Genomic DNA, 15,195 nt, shown 5'->3' on the forward strand with positions numbered 1-15,195 from the left:
CTACAAGCTGCACCAGCCCACCTCCCTCCCCCCGGGCTCATCCCCCTTCAATACCCTCTCCTAGCAAGAACAACTCCACAGAGGGCACACTTGCCGCCGACCCTGAGGCCGAAGGACACATCCGGACACTGGGGATGGGACAACTTATCGCCGAGCCAAGAGCTCCCCTCACAGAAAACCGCTGGGCCGCCCGCTCTTAATCTATGAATAGCCAGCTCAGGCCCCGCTGCCACTGGAGCCCCCGATGCAGTGTGGCTCTCCCCCTGGAAAAGGCCCAGCGCTGGATGTGCGGTCCATCCTTGGTCACACCAAGACCCCTTAACTATCCCCGATCGTAGCGGGAGGTGGGCCGGGGAAACACTCAGCTAGTGCCCTTCCCCGCCTCTTGTGCCTATTTAAGGAGAAAGCCCATGGGGAGGTGCCCCAGAGGGCGGAAGTGGCATGGGCTAGGGGGCCACTCCCTGGAACGACTTCTGAATGGCGGGGGGGGGCGCGCGGGGCGGCGTTGTCTAACCCCAGAGGGTTTAAACTGAGCCACTCATCACATCAAAGGGCTTTAGAACCAGACTCTAGCCATGTCCCCCCAGAAAGAGCAGGGTGCCTTCCCCATTCTTATCCATCCACTATGGAGGAGTGAGGTTTCATGACTTTATGCACAGGTGCCTTTATGCAGACCTCCCATGCCACCAGAGGATTACCCAGCTGAGGTCACTTCTCCTTGAATGTCACTAACTAGACAGATCTGGGCCAGCATGGCTGCTGCAGTCCCGGGACTGCAAAGGACGGTTGCAGGAACGGTCATTATACAGCTGCAGCTTTGAACCTTTCATCGGGTGATGCCTAACTCACATGAAACACGAAAGACCAGGACCGTCTCAGCTTGAGAGACCAACTCTCTGCCATCACTCATGTGGCCACCAGCGTGCAGGCCAGGGACCGCCTTCCTCTCATTTTTTTTATGTTTGTGGATCAGAAATGAATTTTGCTCTGTTGCACCAGTAGGGAAGGTGTGTGTGACACGTGACCTTCATAACTGAGTTGACTTCACAAAATTCCATGTGCGTTGGGGTGGGCTGAGGGTGTTTGGCTGTGGGAGGGGGCTTCCGCTAGGGCAGAGTGTTGGGTGTGTGTGGGGGATGCGGACTCTGCCTAATGGGTGCAGGCCAGGGGACTCTAGGGATGCCGCCCCCATAAGCAGGCTGCTTCGGCGTTTGCCTGGTGGGAGGTCCACGAATCGTGGACGCCAGCAGCTCTGTGGTGGGGCTGGGGGTTCGAAGGGCTGTGGGCGAGGCGAGCTCAGAGCGGTCAGGGCAGAGGCGTTGGGCGTGCAGGCTCTGAGTGGGCCGGGAATGAGGGGGTTTGGCGGTTGTGGGAGGGATGCTCAGGGCTGGACGACAGAGGGTGGATGTGCAGGTCTGGGGTTTGGGAGCTGGGGCTGGGGGTTCGAGGTGTGGACGGGCAGCTCCAGAGCTGAGCAGAGGGTTGGGGTGCAGGATGGGGTCAGGGCTGGCAGAGGGTTGGGGTGGAGCCAGAATGAGGCGGGTTTTGCGCGGTGCGAGAGCTTGTCCCAGGCTGCGGCAGTGGAAGAGACTCCTGCGTCAGCTTGGATGGGAACTTAGCGCCAGCACCTGCAGCTCTCAGGGCCACAGGTCGAGGGGCTTGCTTACAGTGGAAACAGCTGGTTGCTTCAGCTATCTCCAGGGGTTGTAGATGACACTCAGGTAATCCCACAACCCCCCGTTTCCCCGCCCCCGAAAGGAGTGTTATGCCCAAATGCGTTCAGAAAGGAAACCAAGGCACACTAAGAGGCCTGCCCACAGCCAGCCAGGCAGCTGGTTTAAATCACGAGAGGTTCCTTGCTCCTCGTCCCCCCACATATACCCAATGTGGCGGGAAGTGCTCGCCCTCCCCACTCTAGGAGTGATTAGACAGGTGACAAAGGCAGATCTCCCAGGACTGCAGTGCAGAAGACCCAGGACTACAACTACGCTTTCCGGCAACACTGGTCCTTGGTTCCACAATAACTTCTCAAGGGAGGGGGAAACCTAAATACTGCAACTGGAGGGAACCACTTTCCCACTAGATCCAGCTAACTGGACGGCCCAACTTTTATCATCTTTGCCGGGCTCTCAGAGTGCAGCCCTCTCGCTCCTGCTGGCTGCCCTCTGACCAATTTTTCCTACAAACACTTAACGACTCTTAGGAAAACACAGAAGTACGCACATGCACAGATCCCAGGCACTGTCTTAATTTAAGGTAGGGCTTTTTCCCCCTTCCCTTCTTACAGGACTCAATAATCAAACATGCCCAGCCGTCTCGTATCCTTTACTGGGAGCTTTCAATAACAAAGAACACAAAATAAGGATGCGTTTGGCACATTGCCTGTGACTGTCTTTGGTGAAAGGTGAATGTCTCGTATGACAACAGTTATTCGAACTATCACCGAAATTCTTTGCCATAATAAGGTCCAAAATAACGAAAAAAAATCTGCAAATATGTGCAAAACGTTGCTCTTTCCTGGTGGCCAAAAGATCACTTCTTCCAAACAACAATCCTGTTGACTGTCCTTTACCAATACAGGCCTTGAAATGAAATTTAACAGTTCTGGGCTTAACAGCCACTGGGCTCAGGACTACCTGCAGAAGTTCACAGCCTTGAATGGCAAAGTCGGCAAGACCTCGGGTCTCCTGTGCAAACTAGAGGGAAGCTTCAGGTTAATCATCAGTGAGGCCATTTTCTGATGGTACTTGCTCTTCAGGACAAGTGCAGTGCACCCAATGCCCTCTCACACAGCACCGTAGATTGAAACACGGGACAAGAAAAGCAGAGCAATTTTAGCTAGAGGCTTAGGCGTCCTCAGACAGGTACCATCTGAGCCAGAATTGCTGCACACTGTAACAGCAGGCTGACTGAGTATGTTTCGCTTTGCATTATTACGCATTGCACTCATGAGATACTGGAGATCCTTAAATCAAAGAGGCAAAGAAGCTAATCTGTCTTGCAAGGCCGTTAGTTTGTCTGCAGCCAAAACCCTGAACAAGAATTTGCTGAATGGTCCGTCACAAAACTGTACTGACGGAAATGTGTCCCCTCGCTGAAACAATTTCACAGCTCTTCGAGAGGATACGCAGGTATTTGGTTACTGAGCCGACCTTGTGCTGCACGCGCTCATCCTGACAGCTGAGAACCACTAGCTCAGAAAACACGAAAAGTCCACTCTTCTCTTGTAGTTGCTGGACAATGTCAGCGATAGGTCATTCGAAATGTATGAATTACTTCATGCTTCAATATTGTTAGTGAAGGTATCTGGACTCCAGGTCAAGGATGCAAGCTTTGGTAAACCTTCAAAAGAGCAAAACAACCATGTACTTCTGGATCTTGTAGCTTTTGGACAGTTCCAGTGAAATGTGTTCAAAACTCCATGAGCTCTCCCCGGAGCTCAAACAGCCATGTACCATTGTCATTAAAACTAAGCCAGTGACTAGGTGTTATTCAGCAGCACCTGTGTGTCTCAGAGCCCGTGTCAACAGAGTTGCGATATGTCTCTTTATGACACCACTGCTGTTCACGTGCCACGATGCACTCCTTTTTCACTATGGATCGGCTCGTCCATACTTCCTTTGAAGCATCTGCTGGCAGTATTCTTCTTGATGCAAACCCGCAAACAGAAAGCGTCTGAGGCACTTTCTTGAAGCAATTCAACACCTCTGCTTGGGCACCTTGCCTGGCCACTGCCCATCAGCTGTCAAGCCGCACAGATTGTCAAGCTAACCCGCTCCTGCCTTTGCGCTGAATACTGAAAACGTGTTTGCCAGTTGCCTGTCATGAGGTCTCCTGACATAAACGCTTTCAGTAAACACCACCGAGAAGAGTCAAAAAAGCGAATACCACGATTTCTGTGATTCTTCATGACATCAAGGCTCCCCAAACCAAGCAAAGGCTGTAGAAAGGGCTCGCTGCAATATTGCTATTCGTTTGTAGAAAGTTCGCTAGATCTCTTGTGCTCCTCTGTAATTGTCCTTGCTCAGCGGTGAGCTCTCTGAAAGCGTATTTCTGGTTGACGCCAGACAATCTTCTTCACAAGTTCTCCGTCGTCGAGAGATTTCCTTGCTGCCCAAAAGCACGCCGCTTAATGTAGCACCAGATCTGATCCGCTTTCCTCAGGATCTCTGCGGCCTCGCTGTTGTCTTTCGAGCTCGGTTGCATCATTTAACAGCTTGGTCTCTGAAACTCAGCCCGGTATTCTGCTTCAACTTCCTCTGACAGGTCTTATAGTGAGGCTGCATTGCGTAATTTTAATTTTGATGAATTCCTTCTTACAACAGCAACACCAGCAACTTGCTCAGAAGATGAATGAGATGGCTGAGAAACATAAGAAACCGTGTTTCCCATGCCTCCTGAAATTTCGATTTTCTCCTTCCATGTTTGCTTTTTTGCAGCAGGGAAGCTCTCTGGACCATTCTGTATCACATGCAGGGGCATTTCTGGACTGGATGATTGAAAACCTTTCTGATATCCATTTCCATTTTTAACTCTTTCGCAATCTGCCACGAACATCTCAACCTACCCAACACCACACAGTGATCTTGCCGAGGATGCTGGCCAATAGCCATTACAGAGCTACAGTAGTGCGAGGATGTAACATAGTTACTTAGCCAATGAATATGCTTTGTGACTTGAAAGGACAACCCCTACATAGTTTCAGTTCTCCCTGCACCTGTACTTAAATTAGAAGGGCTTAACGCACATTATGATTCATGGCATTCACAAGACAACTTTATACTTAACATCTCAGCTATTGTTGGGCTCTTTGGAGGCTGTCATGGCTGCAAAAAAATCCACTGTGGCCACTTTTCAAATGGTGTTTTAGAGGATCCTTTCACAAGGAGCCTCATTCAGGTCGTTATTACTCCATCAGGACAGACTCAATCCACAGCTCTATGAGTACTCTAAAAAATATCACCCTGCCCTTTGCTTTGGATCTCCACGCTCCTGTGAGCGCCTAGGCGTGTCTGAATCTATAAACTCACTCCGAAGTGGGCAGGCAAGGCTTCAAACATCTCAGGTCTGCTCTTGCAAGTCTACAGGAATGAGCAGGGTCACAGGCAGGACCCAGCCATGCTGAGGGCTTGCGGGAAAGAACTTGGCCTGTCAAGACAACAATAGATCCTCTTATTCAGGAAACAGCACCATTTAAACTGAAATAGATCCCGTGGCAGCTAGCATCAGCCAGCCAGCCCTCCAAGCTGGATATTTATTCATATGGATGTTGCCCGCCCAGTGCATTGCATAATAAGCTGCAGTCTTGTGATTCCTATATTCTAATGATCAACATGCTTTTATGTGCATCATCTGAACCCAAAGACCCACACATATGGGTGTGAATTTTATACAGGGATGGACCTGCAGCACTAATCACAGCAGCTATTCTCCATCAGCAATACAACAGTTTGGGGGAAGAATAACTTCACTGACACTATGGCTTAGTTACATTGGTGCCTTCCCAGAATTCCCCATGGTGGAACCTGGCCAGCACACTGGGCTAAACACTCTCCTGGACGAGTGCCATAATGGGACCAGTTACTGTTTTATAAGCGGTCAAAGCCTCAGATCCAATTTCACACCAGCAAGCATTCTGGGGACTGTCCAAAACCAACTCAGGATGTTCTGACTTGGCCCATGCTATTCTGCTCATCAAGCTCCATAGGGTTGTTTTAGGTCTTTTTAAACTGCGGGTGTTGGCTTTGGACACTCCGATTTCTCTGGAGCAGGGCTGGCGGTATGGAGAGGACAGACATTTCAGCCCAGCTGGTCTGGTTTTTTAGCTTACCTACTATTCACTTTCATAGCATGAGCGCTTCCATGTGCAGCACAGAGACAGGGAAGCCGCAAGCTGCAGAGCAGGAAGACAATATATGGTAAAACCGAAATGCAGCATAGAAATAGGAAATGTATTAAATGTGAAACGTGGGAAAACAAAACAACCAGCGCAAGGTCCATCCTTGACTCTAACACAATATCCAGAATGAAGGGAATGTTGAGACAGGAGGCTTAGAACAGATTTTGCTATGTTCATGCATCATGGCTTTTACACTACTATGCTCACGGTCCTTAATTGGCTGGGGAAGAAAGCGGGAAGCCAGTTTAAAGAGTCGTCATGCATGTTTCAGGCAGAGTAGTTTACAGGTGGGACAACAGGCAAATCTGGACCACCGGACACTCTTGAACAGACCCCAAATCTTGTCTTTACGGTGTGGTGTGGTGTTGTGGTGGATTGTTTGCTTGTTTATTGCTTTCCTCTGGGTGTCTAGACCTTGACCAGATAATTGGACCTTGACAAAAATATAATTAGCTACCCTGTTGTAGGCTCTGGGTGGTTTCCTCTGATGCGATTCGGTCTGTCTGAAATTTTAACAACTTCATTTGAAAAGGTGGTAGAGTGAGGCCTCCAACCTCTCAGGCTGCTCTCGCAAGCGCTACACGCATGACCAGGGTCACCACAGACCCACATGCTGGAAGCTTGCTCACTCTGGGGCAGCAAAGGAACTGGGAAGATTCATATGGGGAGGTTAAATTTCTTTATGCAGTTCAACACACAGAAATCTGTTACTCTTTCTAGCTCATCAGCATTGTGCCACTCTCAGTCCAGGTCCTCTCAACCACAGAGCCGGGAGATCCTTCTACAGGCAGGAAAATGAGAATGAGGAGAAAAAAAAAAAAAAAGTCAGATTAGTTAGCGGAAGCGATGAGAATCTACTTAACAGGCAGGTCAGCCATAGGATGCTTCTGAAGATATTTATGGAGTGGGCCCATGTCTTTTTCAAAGTGTTTACAAGCCATACTGCATCACTCACTCCTAGGCAGGTAGGCACCTAAAGCGAGCCAGCACCATGGAGCAGGCAAGGGTGGAATTTAGAAGCAGCCCCGGCCTGTTCCCAAGAGAGGGTTAGTTCTGTGGCAATGTCTGGAGGAGGCACACATTAACCTGCACAGAGAGCAGCTGATCTGCCTGGAGAGTAGGGAGTGGAACCCACTCTGCTGGGATCTGCACCCTGACAGCTGAAGCCGGATGCTTAGAAAATGATCCCACCCCTTGAGGACATGCCAAGTGGTCGAAGCCTCAGCTCCCCATTTTACATGCAGCAAAGCATCATTCTGGGGCACTGTTCAAAACCAACTCAGGAGTTCTGACTGAGCCGATACCATTCTGGGGTTTCTTTTGGACATCTCCTACCCAGCCACAGTCCAACCCAGCTATGCTTAACTCGTAAGATGTGGAGATCAGACTTCGGCAGCCTGGCCAAAGACAACGTGCTGAACAGAAATACCAGCACCAAACACAACAGCTGGATTTTAGGCCCACTCCCTGCATGGCCTTGCCCTGTTTTCTGACAGGTATCAACATGCAAGGCTCTGTTTTGTTCAGGGGAGTATAGCTCCCTCAGATGGCTCCATCTCTGCTCCTCAAGCTCCAAGGGTTTGTTTAGGTTCTTTTAAAGTGAGTGTTGGCTTTGGGACACTCTAGTTTCTCCAAGGCAGGTCTGGGAGTGGGGGTGAGACAAGAAGATCAGACTTTCAGCCCAGAATTAGTCTGGTATTTAGCTTACCTACCAATTCCACTTTCCATAGCATGAGCCCTTCCATGTGACCAGCACATAGACAGGGAAGCCACAAGTTGCAGGCAGGAAGACAAGATATGGTAACACCGGAAAAGCAACTTTAGAAATGTATTACATGTTATTGTGGAGCAAAAAATTACAAGTGCAAGATCTGTCCTACAAATCCTAACACAATGATCCAGAATGAAAGGGGCTGCAGAAGACTAAAGGAGGGTGTAGAATAGGTTTTGCTACGGAATGTTGGGAATCATTAAGAAAAAGACAAGACAAAAAATATCATATTGCTTCTATATAAATCCATGGCACATCCACATCTTGAATACTGTGTGCAGATGTGGTCGCCTCATCTCAAAAAAGAAACATTGGACTCAGAAAAGGTTCAGAAAAGGGCAACAAAAAGGATTAGGGGTATGGAATGGCTGCCATATGAGAGATTAAGAAGACTGGGACTTTTCATCTTGGGAAAAAAGGGGGCTATGATACAGATTTATAAAATCATGACTGGTATGGAGAAAGTTAATAAGGAAGTCTTATTTATGCCTTTTGATAACACAAGAACTAGCGGCCAACGAATGAAATTAATAGGCAGCAGGTTTAACACAAACAAAAGGAAATATTTCTTCACACAATGCACAGTCAACCAGTGGAACTCTTTGCCAGAGGATGTAGTGAAGGATAAGACTATTATAGGGTTGAGAAAAGTATCAGAGGGGTAGCTGTGTTAGTCGATATCAATAAAAACAACGAGGAGTCCGGTAGCACCTTAAAGACTAACAGATTTATTTGGGCATAAGGTTTTGTGGGTAAACAAACCTACTTCTTCAGATACATGGAGTGACAATTACAGACCCAGGGATAAATATACTGGCACATGAAGAAAAGGGAGTTACTTCACAAGCAGAGAACCAGTGCTGACAAGGCCAATTCAGTCAGGGTGGATGTGGTATCGTGGATCTGACTGAATTGGTCTCGTCAACACTGGTTCTCTACCTGTAAGTAAACTCCCTTCTCTGACCTAAGTACGTCCATCCTTACGTAATAAACACTGTTCATGCCTCATTGCTTTTCACACTTCTTATGCTCACGGATCACCGAGTGGGGCAGTCACTGGGAGGCCAGGTTAAGGGCTTGTCATGCATGTTTTAGGCTCTGTGTGGTTCTGCCTTGATGCGATTTGGCTTCCTGATTCAGCCTGTCTGAAATTTCTATAACCTCACTCTGAAAAGGAGCAGAGCGAGGCCTCAAACCATCTCAGGGCTGCTCTCGCAAGCGCTACAGGAATGACCAGGGTCACCACAGACCCAGCCATGCTGGAAGGCTTGCTCACCTGGGGCCTGGGGTTACAGCCACTGTGGCTCAGACTACCTGCAGAAGTTCACAAGCTCTTGAATGGGAAGTCGGCAAGACCTCGGGTCTCCTTGAACTAGAAGGGAAGTTCCCAGTTAGCATCAGTGAGGCCATTTTCTGGGTACTTTGCTCTCAGACAGTGCAGTGCACCAAATGCCCTCTCACACAGCACAGTAGTTGAAACAGGGACAAGAAAAGCCGAGCAATTTTAGCTAGAGGCCTGTTAGGCGTCTCAGACAGGTACCATCTGAGACAGAATTGCTGCACTGTAACAGCAGGCTGACTGTAGTATAGTTTCAGCTTTGCATTATTACGCATGTGCACCTATAAGATACTGGAGATCCTTAAATCAAGAGGCGCAAAGAGCATATCTGTCTTGTCAAGGCCGTTAGTTTGTCTGCAGCCAAAACCCTGAACAAAATGCTGAATTGGTCCGTACAAAACTGTACTGACGGAAAAAGTGTCTCTCGCTGAAACAATTTTCAAGCTCTTCGAGAGGATACGCAGGTATTGGTTAACTGAGCCGACCTGTGTGCTGCACGCGCTCATCCTGACAGCTGAGAACCACTAGCTCAGAAAACCGAAAAGTCCATCTTCTCCTGTAGTTGCTGGACAATGTCGCGATAGGTCATTCGAAATGTTGAATTACTTCAATGCGGTCAAATATTGTTAGTGAAGGTATCTGGACTCCAGGTCAGGATGCAAGCTTTGGTAAAACTCTTCAAAAGAGCAAACAAACCATGTACTCTGGATCTTGTAGCTTTTGGACAGTTCCAGTGAAATGTTCAAACACTCAATGAGCTCTCCCCGGAGCTCAAACAGCACTGTACATTGTCATTAAAACTAAGCCAGTGATAGGTGTTATTCCGAGCACCTTGTGTTGCAGAGCCCGTGTCAACAGTTGCGAATTCTCTCTTTATGACACACTGCTGTCACGTGGCCATCGACATGTCACGTGCACTTTTTTCATATGGATCGTGACTCGTCATACTTCCTTTGAAGCATCTGCTGGCATAGTATTCTTGTGACAAACCAGCAAACAGAAAGCGTCTGAGGCACCTTTCTTGAAGCAATTCAACCACCTCTGCTTGGGCACTTGCCTGGCCACTGCCCATCAGCTGCAAGCCGCACATTGTCAAGCTAACCGTCTGCCTTCTCGCCTGAATAAAAAACGTGTTTGCCAGTTGCCTGTCATGAGGCTCACCTGACATAAACGCTTTCAGTAAACACCAACGGAGAGTCAAAAAAGCGAATACACGATTCTGTATTCTTCATGACATCAAGGCTCACCCAGCAAAGGCGTAGAAAGGGCTCGCTGCAATTTTAGCTATTCGTTTGTAGAAAGTTCGCTAGATCTCTTTGCTCTTTCTGTAATGTCCTTGCTCAGCGGTAGCTTTCTGAAAGCGTATTTTGGTTGAGCCAGAACGATTTCTTCACAAGTTCTCCGTCGTCGAGAGATTTCCTTGTGCCACAAAAGCACGCCGCTTAATAGTAGCACCAGATCTGATCCGCTTTCCTCAGGAATCTCTGGGCCTCGCTGTTGTCTTTCGAGCTCGTTTTGCATCATTTAACAGCTTGGTCTCTGAAACTCAGCCCGGTATTCGTTCAACTTCCTATGTACAGATTATATTGAGCGTGCATTGCGTAATTTTAATTTGATGATATTCCTTCTTACAACAGCACAACAGAACTTGTCAGAATGGAATGAGATGGCTGAGGAAATAAGAAACCGTGTTTCCCATGCTCCTGAAATTTCGATTTTCTTTTCCATGTTTGCTTTTTTAGCAGCAGGTGACTCTCTGGACCATTTCGTATCACATGCAGGGGCATTTGGATGGATGATTGAAAACCTTTCTGATATCCATTTCCATTTAACTCTTTCGCAATCTCGCCACGAACATCTCAACCTACCCGAACACCCACAGTATCTTGCCGAGGATCTGGCCAATAGCCATTACAGAGCTACAGATGGCGAGATGTAACATAGTTATGCCAAATGATATGCTTTGTGACTTGAAAGGAAACACCCCTAATATAGTTCAGTTCTCCCTGCCTGTACTTATAATTAGAAGGCTTAAGCCACATTATGATTCATGGCATTCACAAGACAACTATATACTTAACATCTCAGCTATTGTTGGGTCTCTTTGGAGGCTGTCATGGCTGGCAAAAAATCCACTGTGGCCACTTTGATCAAATGGTGTTTTAGAGGATTCCTTTCACATGGAGACTCATTCAGGCAGTTATTACTCTAATCGGACAAAACTCAATCCACAGCTCTAGAGTACTCTAAGCAACATATCACTCTCCTTTCTTGGATCTCCCGCTCCGTGTGAGCGGCCTAGCGTGTCTGAATCTTAACCACTCCGAGTGGGAAAAGCGCTCACATTCAGGTTGTCTTGCAAGTCTAAGACATGGCAGGGTACAGGCAGACCAAGCCATGCTGGAGCTTGCGGGAAAGAACTTGTTGTCAAGCAACAATAGATCCTTATTAAGGAAACAGCCCATTTAACAATAAATAGATCCCGTGGCATAGCAGCATCAGCCAGCCAGCTCCACAGCTGAGATATTTATTTATAGGTGTTGCCACGACCAGTGCATCATAATAAGCTGCAGTCTTTGTGTCCTAATTCTAATGATCAACTGCTTTTATGTGCATCATCTGAACCCAAAGACCCACACATGGGTTGAATTTTATACAGGGATGGACTGCAGCACATTACACAGCAGCTATTCTCATCAGCAATACAACAGTTTGGGAAGAATAACTTCACTGACACTACTCGTTAGTTACATTGGTGCCTTCCCAGAATTCCCCATCGTGGAACTGCCAGCACATGGGGCTAAAACACTCTCCTGAGACGAGTGCCATAATGGGCCAGTTACTGTATTATAAGCGGTCAAAGCCTCAGATTCAAATTTCACACTCAGCAAGCATCTGTGGGACTGTCCAAAACCAACTCAGGAATTCTGACTGAGCCCATGCTATTCTGTCATCAAGCTCCATAGGTTGTTTTAGGTCTTTTTAAAGCTGGCGTGTTGGCTTTGGACACTCAGTTTCTCTGGAGCAGGGCTGGTGTATGAGAGGACGACATTTCAGCCAACTGGTCTGTTTTTTAGCTTACCTACTATTCACTTTCATAGCATGACGCGTTCCATGTGACACAGAGACAGGGAGCCGCAAGCTGCCAGCAGGAAGACAATATATGTATAAACCGAAATGCAGCTAGGAAATAGGAAATGTATTAAATGTGAAACTGGGACAACAAAAACAACCAGCGCAAGGTCCATCCTTGAATCTTAACACAATATCCAGAATGAAGGGAATGTGACAGGAGGCTTAGAACAATTTTGCTATGTTCATGCATCATGGCTTTTCACACTACTATGCTCAACGGTCCTTAATGGTGGGAGAAAGCGGGAAGCCAGTTTAAGAGGCCTGTCATGCATGTTTCAGGCAGAGGTAGTTATACGAGGGACAACAGGCAAATCTGGACCACCGGACACTCTTGAACAGACCCCAAATCTTGTCTTTACGTGTGTGTGGTTGTTGTGGGGATTGTTTGCTTGTTTATTGCTTTCCTCTGGAGTCTAGACCTTGACCAGAATTGGACTTGACAAAAATATTTAGCTACCCTGTTGTAGGCTGTTGGTGGTTTTCCTCTTGATGCGATTCGGTCGTGTCTGAAATTTTACAACTCATTCTGAAAAGGGGTAGAGTGAGGCCTCAAACTCTCAGGCTGCTCTCGCAAGCGCTACAGGACATGACCAGGGTCACCACAGACCCACAGCTGGAAGAGCATTGCTCATCCGGGGAAGCAAAGGAACTGGGGAAGATTCAGTATGGAGGTATAATTTCTTTATGCAGTTCAAAACACACAAATCTTTACCTTTTCTAGCTCACAGCATGTGCGGCACTTCATCCAGGTCCTCCAACCACAGGACGGAGGGCCTTCTACGAGGCAGGAAATGAGAGGGAGAGAAAAAAAAAAAAAAGTCAGATTAGTTAGCGGAAGACGATGAGAATCTACTTAACAGGCAGGTCAGCCATAGGATGCTTCTGAGATATTTGATGGCCAGTCATTTTCAGTGTTTTCAAGCCATACATATCACTCACTCCTAGTGCAGGTAGCACCTCTAAGCACGAGCCACACCATGGAGCAGGCAAGGGTGGATTAGAAGCAGCCGCTGTTCCCAGAGAGGGTTAGTTCTGTGGCAATGCTCTGAAGGAGGCACCCATTAACCTGCACGAGAGCAGCTGATCTGCCTGGGAGAGTAGGAGTGGAACCCACTCTGCTGGGATCTGCACCGACAGCTGAAGCCGGTGCTTAGAAAATGATCACCCCTGAGGACATGCAATGTGTCGAGCTCAGCTCCCCTTTTTACATGCAGCAAAGTCATTTGGGACTGTTCAAAACAACTCAGAGTCTGACTGAGCGATCCATTCTGGGGTTTCTTTTGGACATCCTACCTAGCCACAGTCCACCAGCTATGCATTAACTCGTAAGATGTGGAAGTCAGACTTCGGCACTGGCCAAGATCAAGTGTGCCTGTAACATACCAGCACCAAAACAACAGCTGATTTTGGCCCATCCCTTGCATGGTGCCCTGTTTCTCTGACAGTATCAACATGCAAGGCCCTGTTTATTGTTCGGAGTATAGCTCCTCAGATGGGCCATTCTTGGTCCTCCAAGCTCCAAGGTTGGTTAGGTTCTTTAAAGTGAGTGTTGGCTTTGGGACACTCTAGTTTCTCCAAGCAGTTGGTAGTGTGAGGTGAGACAAAGAAGATCAGACTTTCAGCCAGAGATTAGTCTGTATTAGCTTACTACCAATTCACTTTTCACTATGCATGAGGCTTCATGTGACAGCACAAGACACGGAGCCAGTTGCAGCAGGAAACAGATATGGTAACACCGAAAAGCAACTTTAGAAATGTATTACATGTTTATTGTGAGCAAAAATTAAGTCAAAGATCTGTCCTCACAAATCCAAACACATGATCCAGAATGAAGCTGCGAAGCTAAAGGAGGTGTAGAATAGGTTTTGCTACGAATGTGGAATCATTAAGAAAAAGACAAGACAAAATTATCTATCATGCTTCTATATAATCCTATGGCAATCCACATCTTGATACTGATGTGCAAGATTGTGGTCCTATCTCAAAAAGAAACATTGAGTCAGAAAAGGTTCAGAAAGGCAACAAAAAGGAATAGGGGTATGAATGTGCATTGAGAGATTAAGCGATCGGTTTATCTTGGGAAAAAAGGGGGCTATGATACAGATTTATAAATCATGACTGGATGGGATGAAAGTTAATAAGAAATCTTATTTATGCTTTGATACACACAGAAACTAGCGGCAACGAATGAAATAATAGCACAGGTTTAACCAACACAAAGGAATATTCTTCACACAATCACAGTCAACCAGTGGACTCTTGCAGGATCTGTAGTGAAGATAAGACTTTATAGGGTTGAAAAAGTATCAGAGTGGTAGCTGGTTGTGATAGCAATAAAACACGATCCGGAATAGCTTTAAGACAACAGATTTATTTGGCATAATTTTGCTAAAACACCCTACTTCTTCAATACTGGAGTTGACAATTACAGACCAGATAAATATAATGGCACATGAAGAAAAGGGATTACTTCACAAGCAGAGACCAGTGGACTGACATGGCCATTCAGTCAGGGTGGATGTGTATCGTGGTCTGATATGAAATTGGTCTCGTCAACACTGGTTCTTACCTGTAAGTAAACTCCTTCTGACCTAAGTAGTCACTCCTTACGTATAAACACTGTTCATGCTTCATTGCTTTTCACACTTCTTATGCTCACGGATCACTATGGGCAGTCACTGTTGGAGCCAGTTAAGGGCTTGTCATGCATGTTTAGGCTCTGTGTGGTTCTGCCTTTGAATCTTATGGCTTCCTGATTCAAGCCTGCTGAAATTTCTATAACCTCACTCTGAAAGGAGCAGAGCGAGGCCTCAAACTCTCAGGGCTGGCTCTCGCACAGCGCTACTGAGGAATGACCAGGCTCACGCCCTGCCCATGCTGGAAGGCTTGTCACCTTGGGGCAGGCAAAGGAAACTGGGGAGATTCATATGGGAGGTTAATTTTGATGCAGTTCAAACACACAGAAATCTTTACCTTTCTATCAGCACATGTGCACTCCTCAGGGCCCGTCCGCTCACACTAGACGGAGATCCTTATATGCAGAAGTGAGAA

The 15,195-nt window shown here is 47.2% G+C and overlaps 1 protein-coding gene and 1 non-coding gene across 6 annotated transcripts in view; both read right to left on the bottom strand.

Annotated features, from left to right (window-relative positions):
- Positions 1-15,195, bottom strand: part of LOC116836138 (SCAN domain-containing protein 3-like) — a 21,059-nt gene that overhangs the window by 4,627 nt on the left and 1,237 nt on the right. For 2 of the 5 annotated variants that reach the window (XM_032799598.2, XM_075062139.1), the window contains exon 1: positions 7,612-8,010. The exons of 1 other annotated variant lie outside the window; for it this stretch is intronic. The gene's annotated coding sequence lies outside the window, so the exon portion shown is untranslated. Of the gene's footprint in view, positions 1-7,607; positions 8,011-15,195 lie in introns of those variants that run through there. 2 more of the 5 variants (XM_032799597.2, XM_075062138.1) reach the window with 1 other exon arrangement.
- On the bottom strand, positions 8,810-8,944 carry LOC116836159 (small nucleolar RNA SNORA9). The gene has a single exon (XR_004376387.1). It is a non-coding gene; the product is annotated as a small nucleolar RNA SNORA9 (small nucleolar RNA).

The sequence above is a fragment of the Chelonoidis abingdonii genome, chromosome 2 (genome assembly GCF_003597395.2).
Source record: "Chelonoidis abingdonii isolate Lonesome George chromosome 2, CheloAbing_2.0, whole genome shotgun sequence".
Taxonomy (NCBI): Eukaryota; Metazoa; Chordata; order Testudines; family Testudinidae; genus Chelonoidis; species Chelonoidis abingdonii.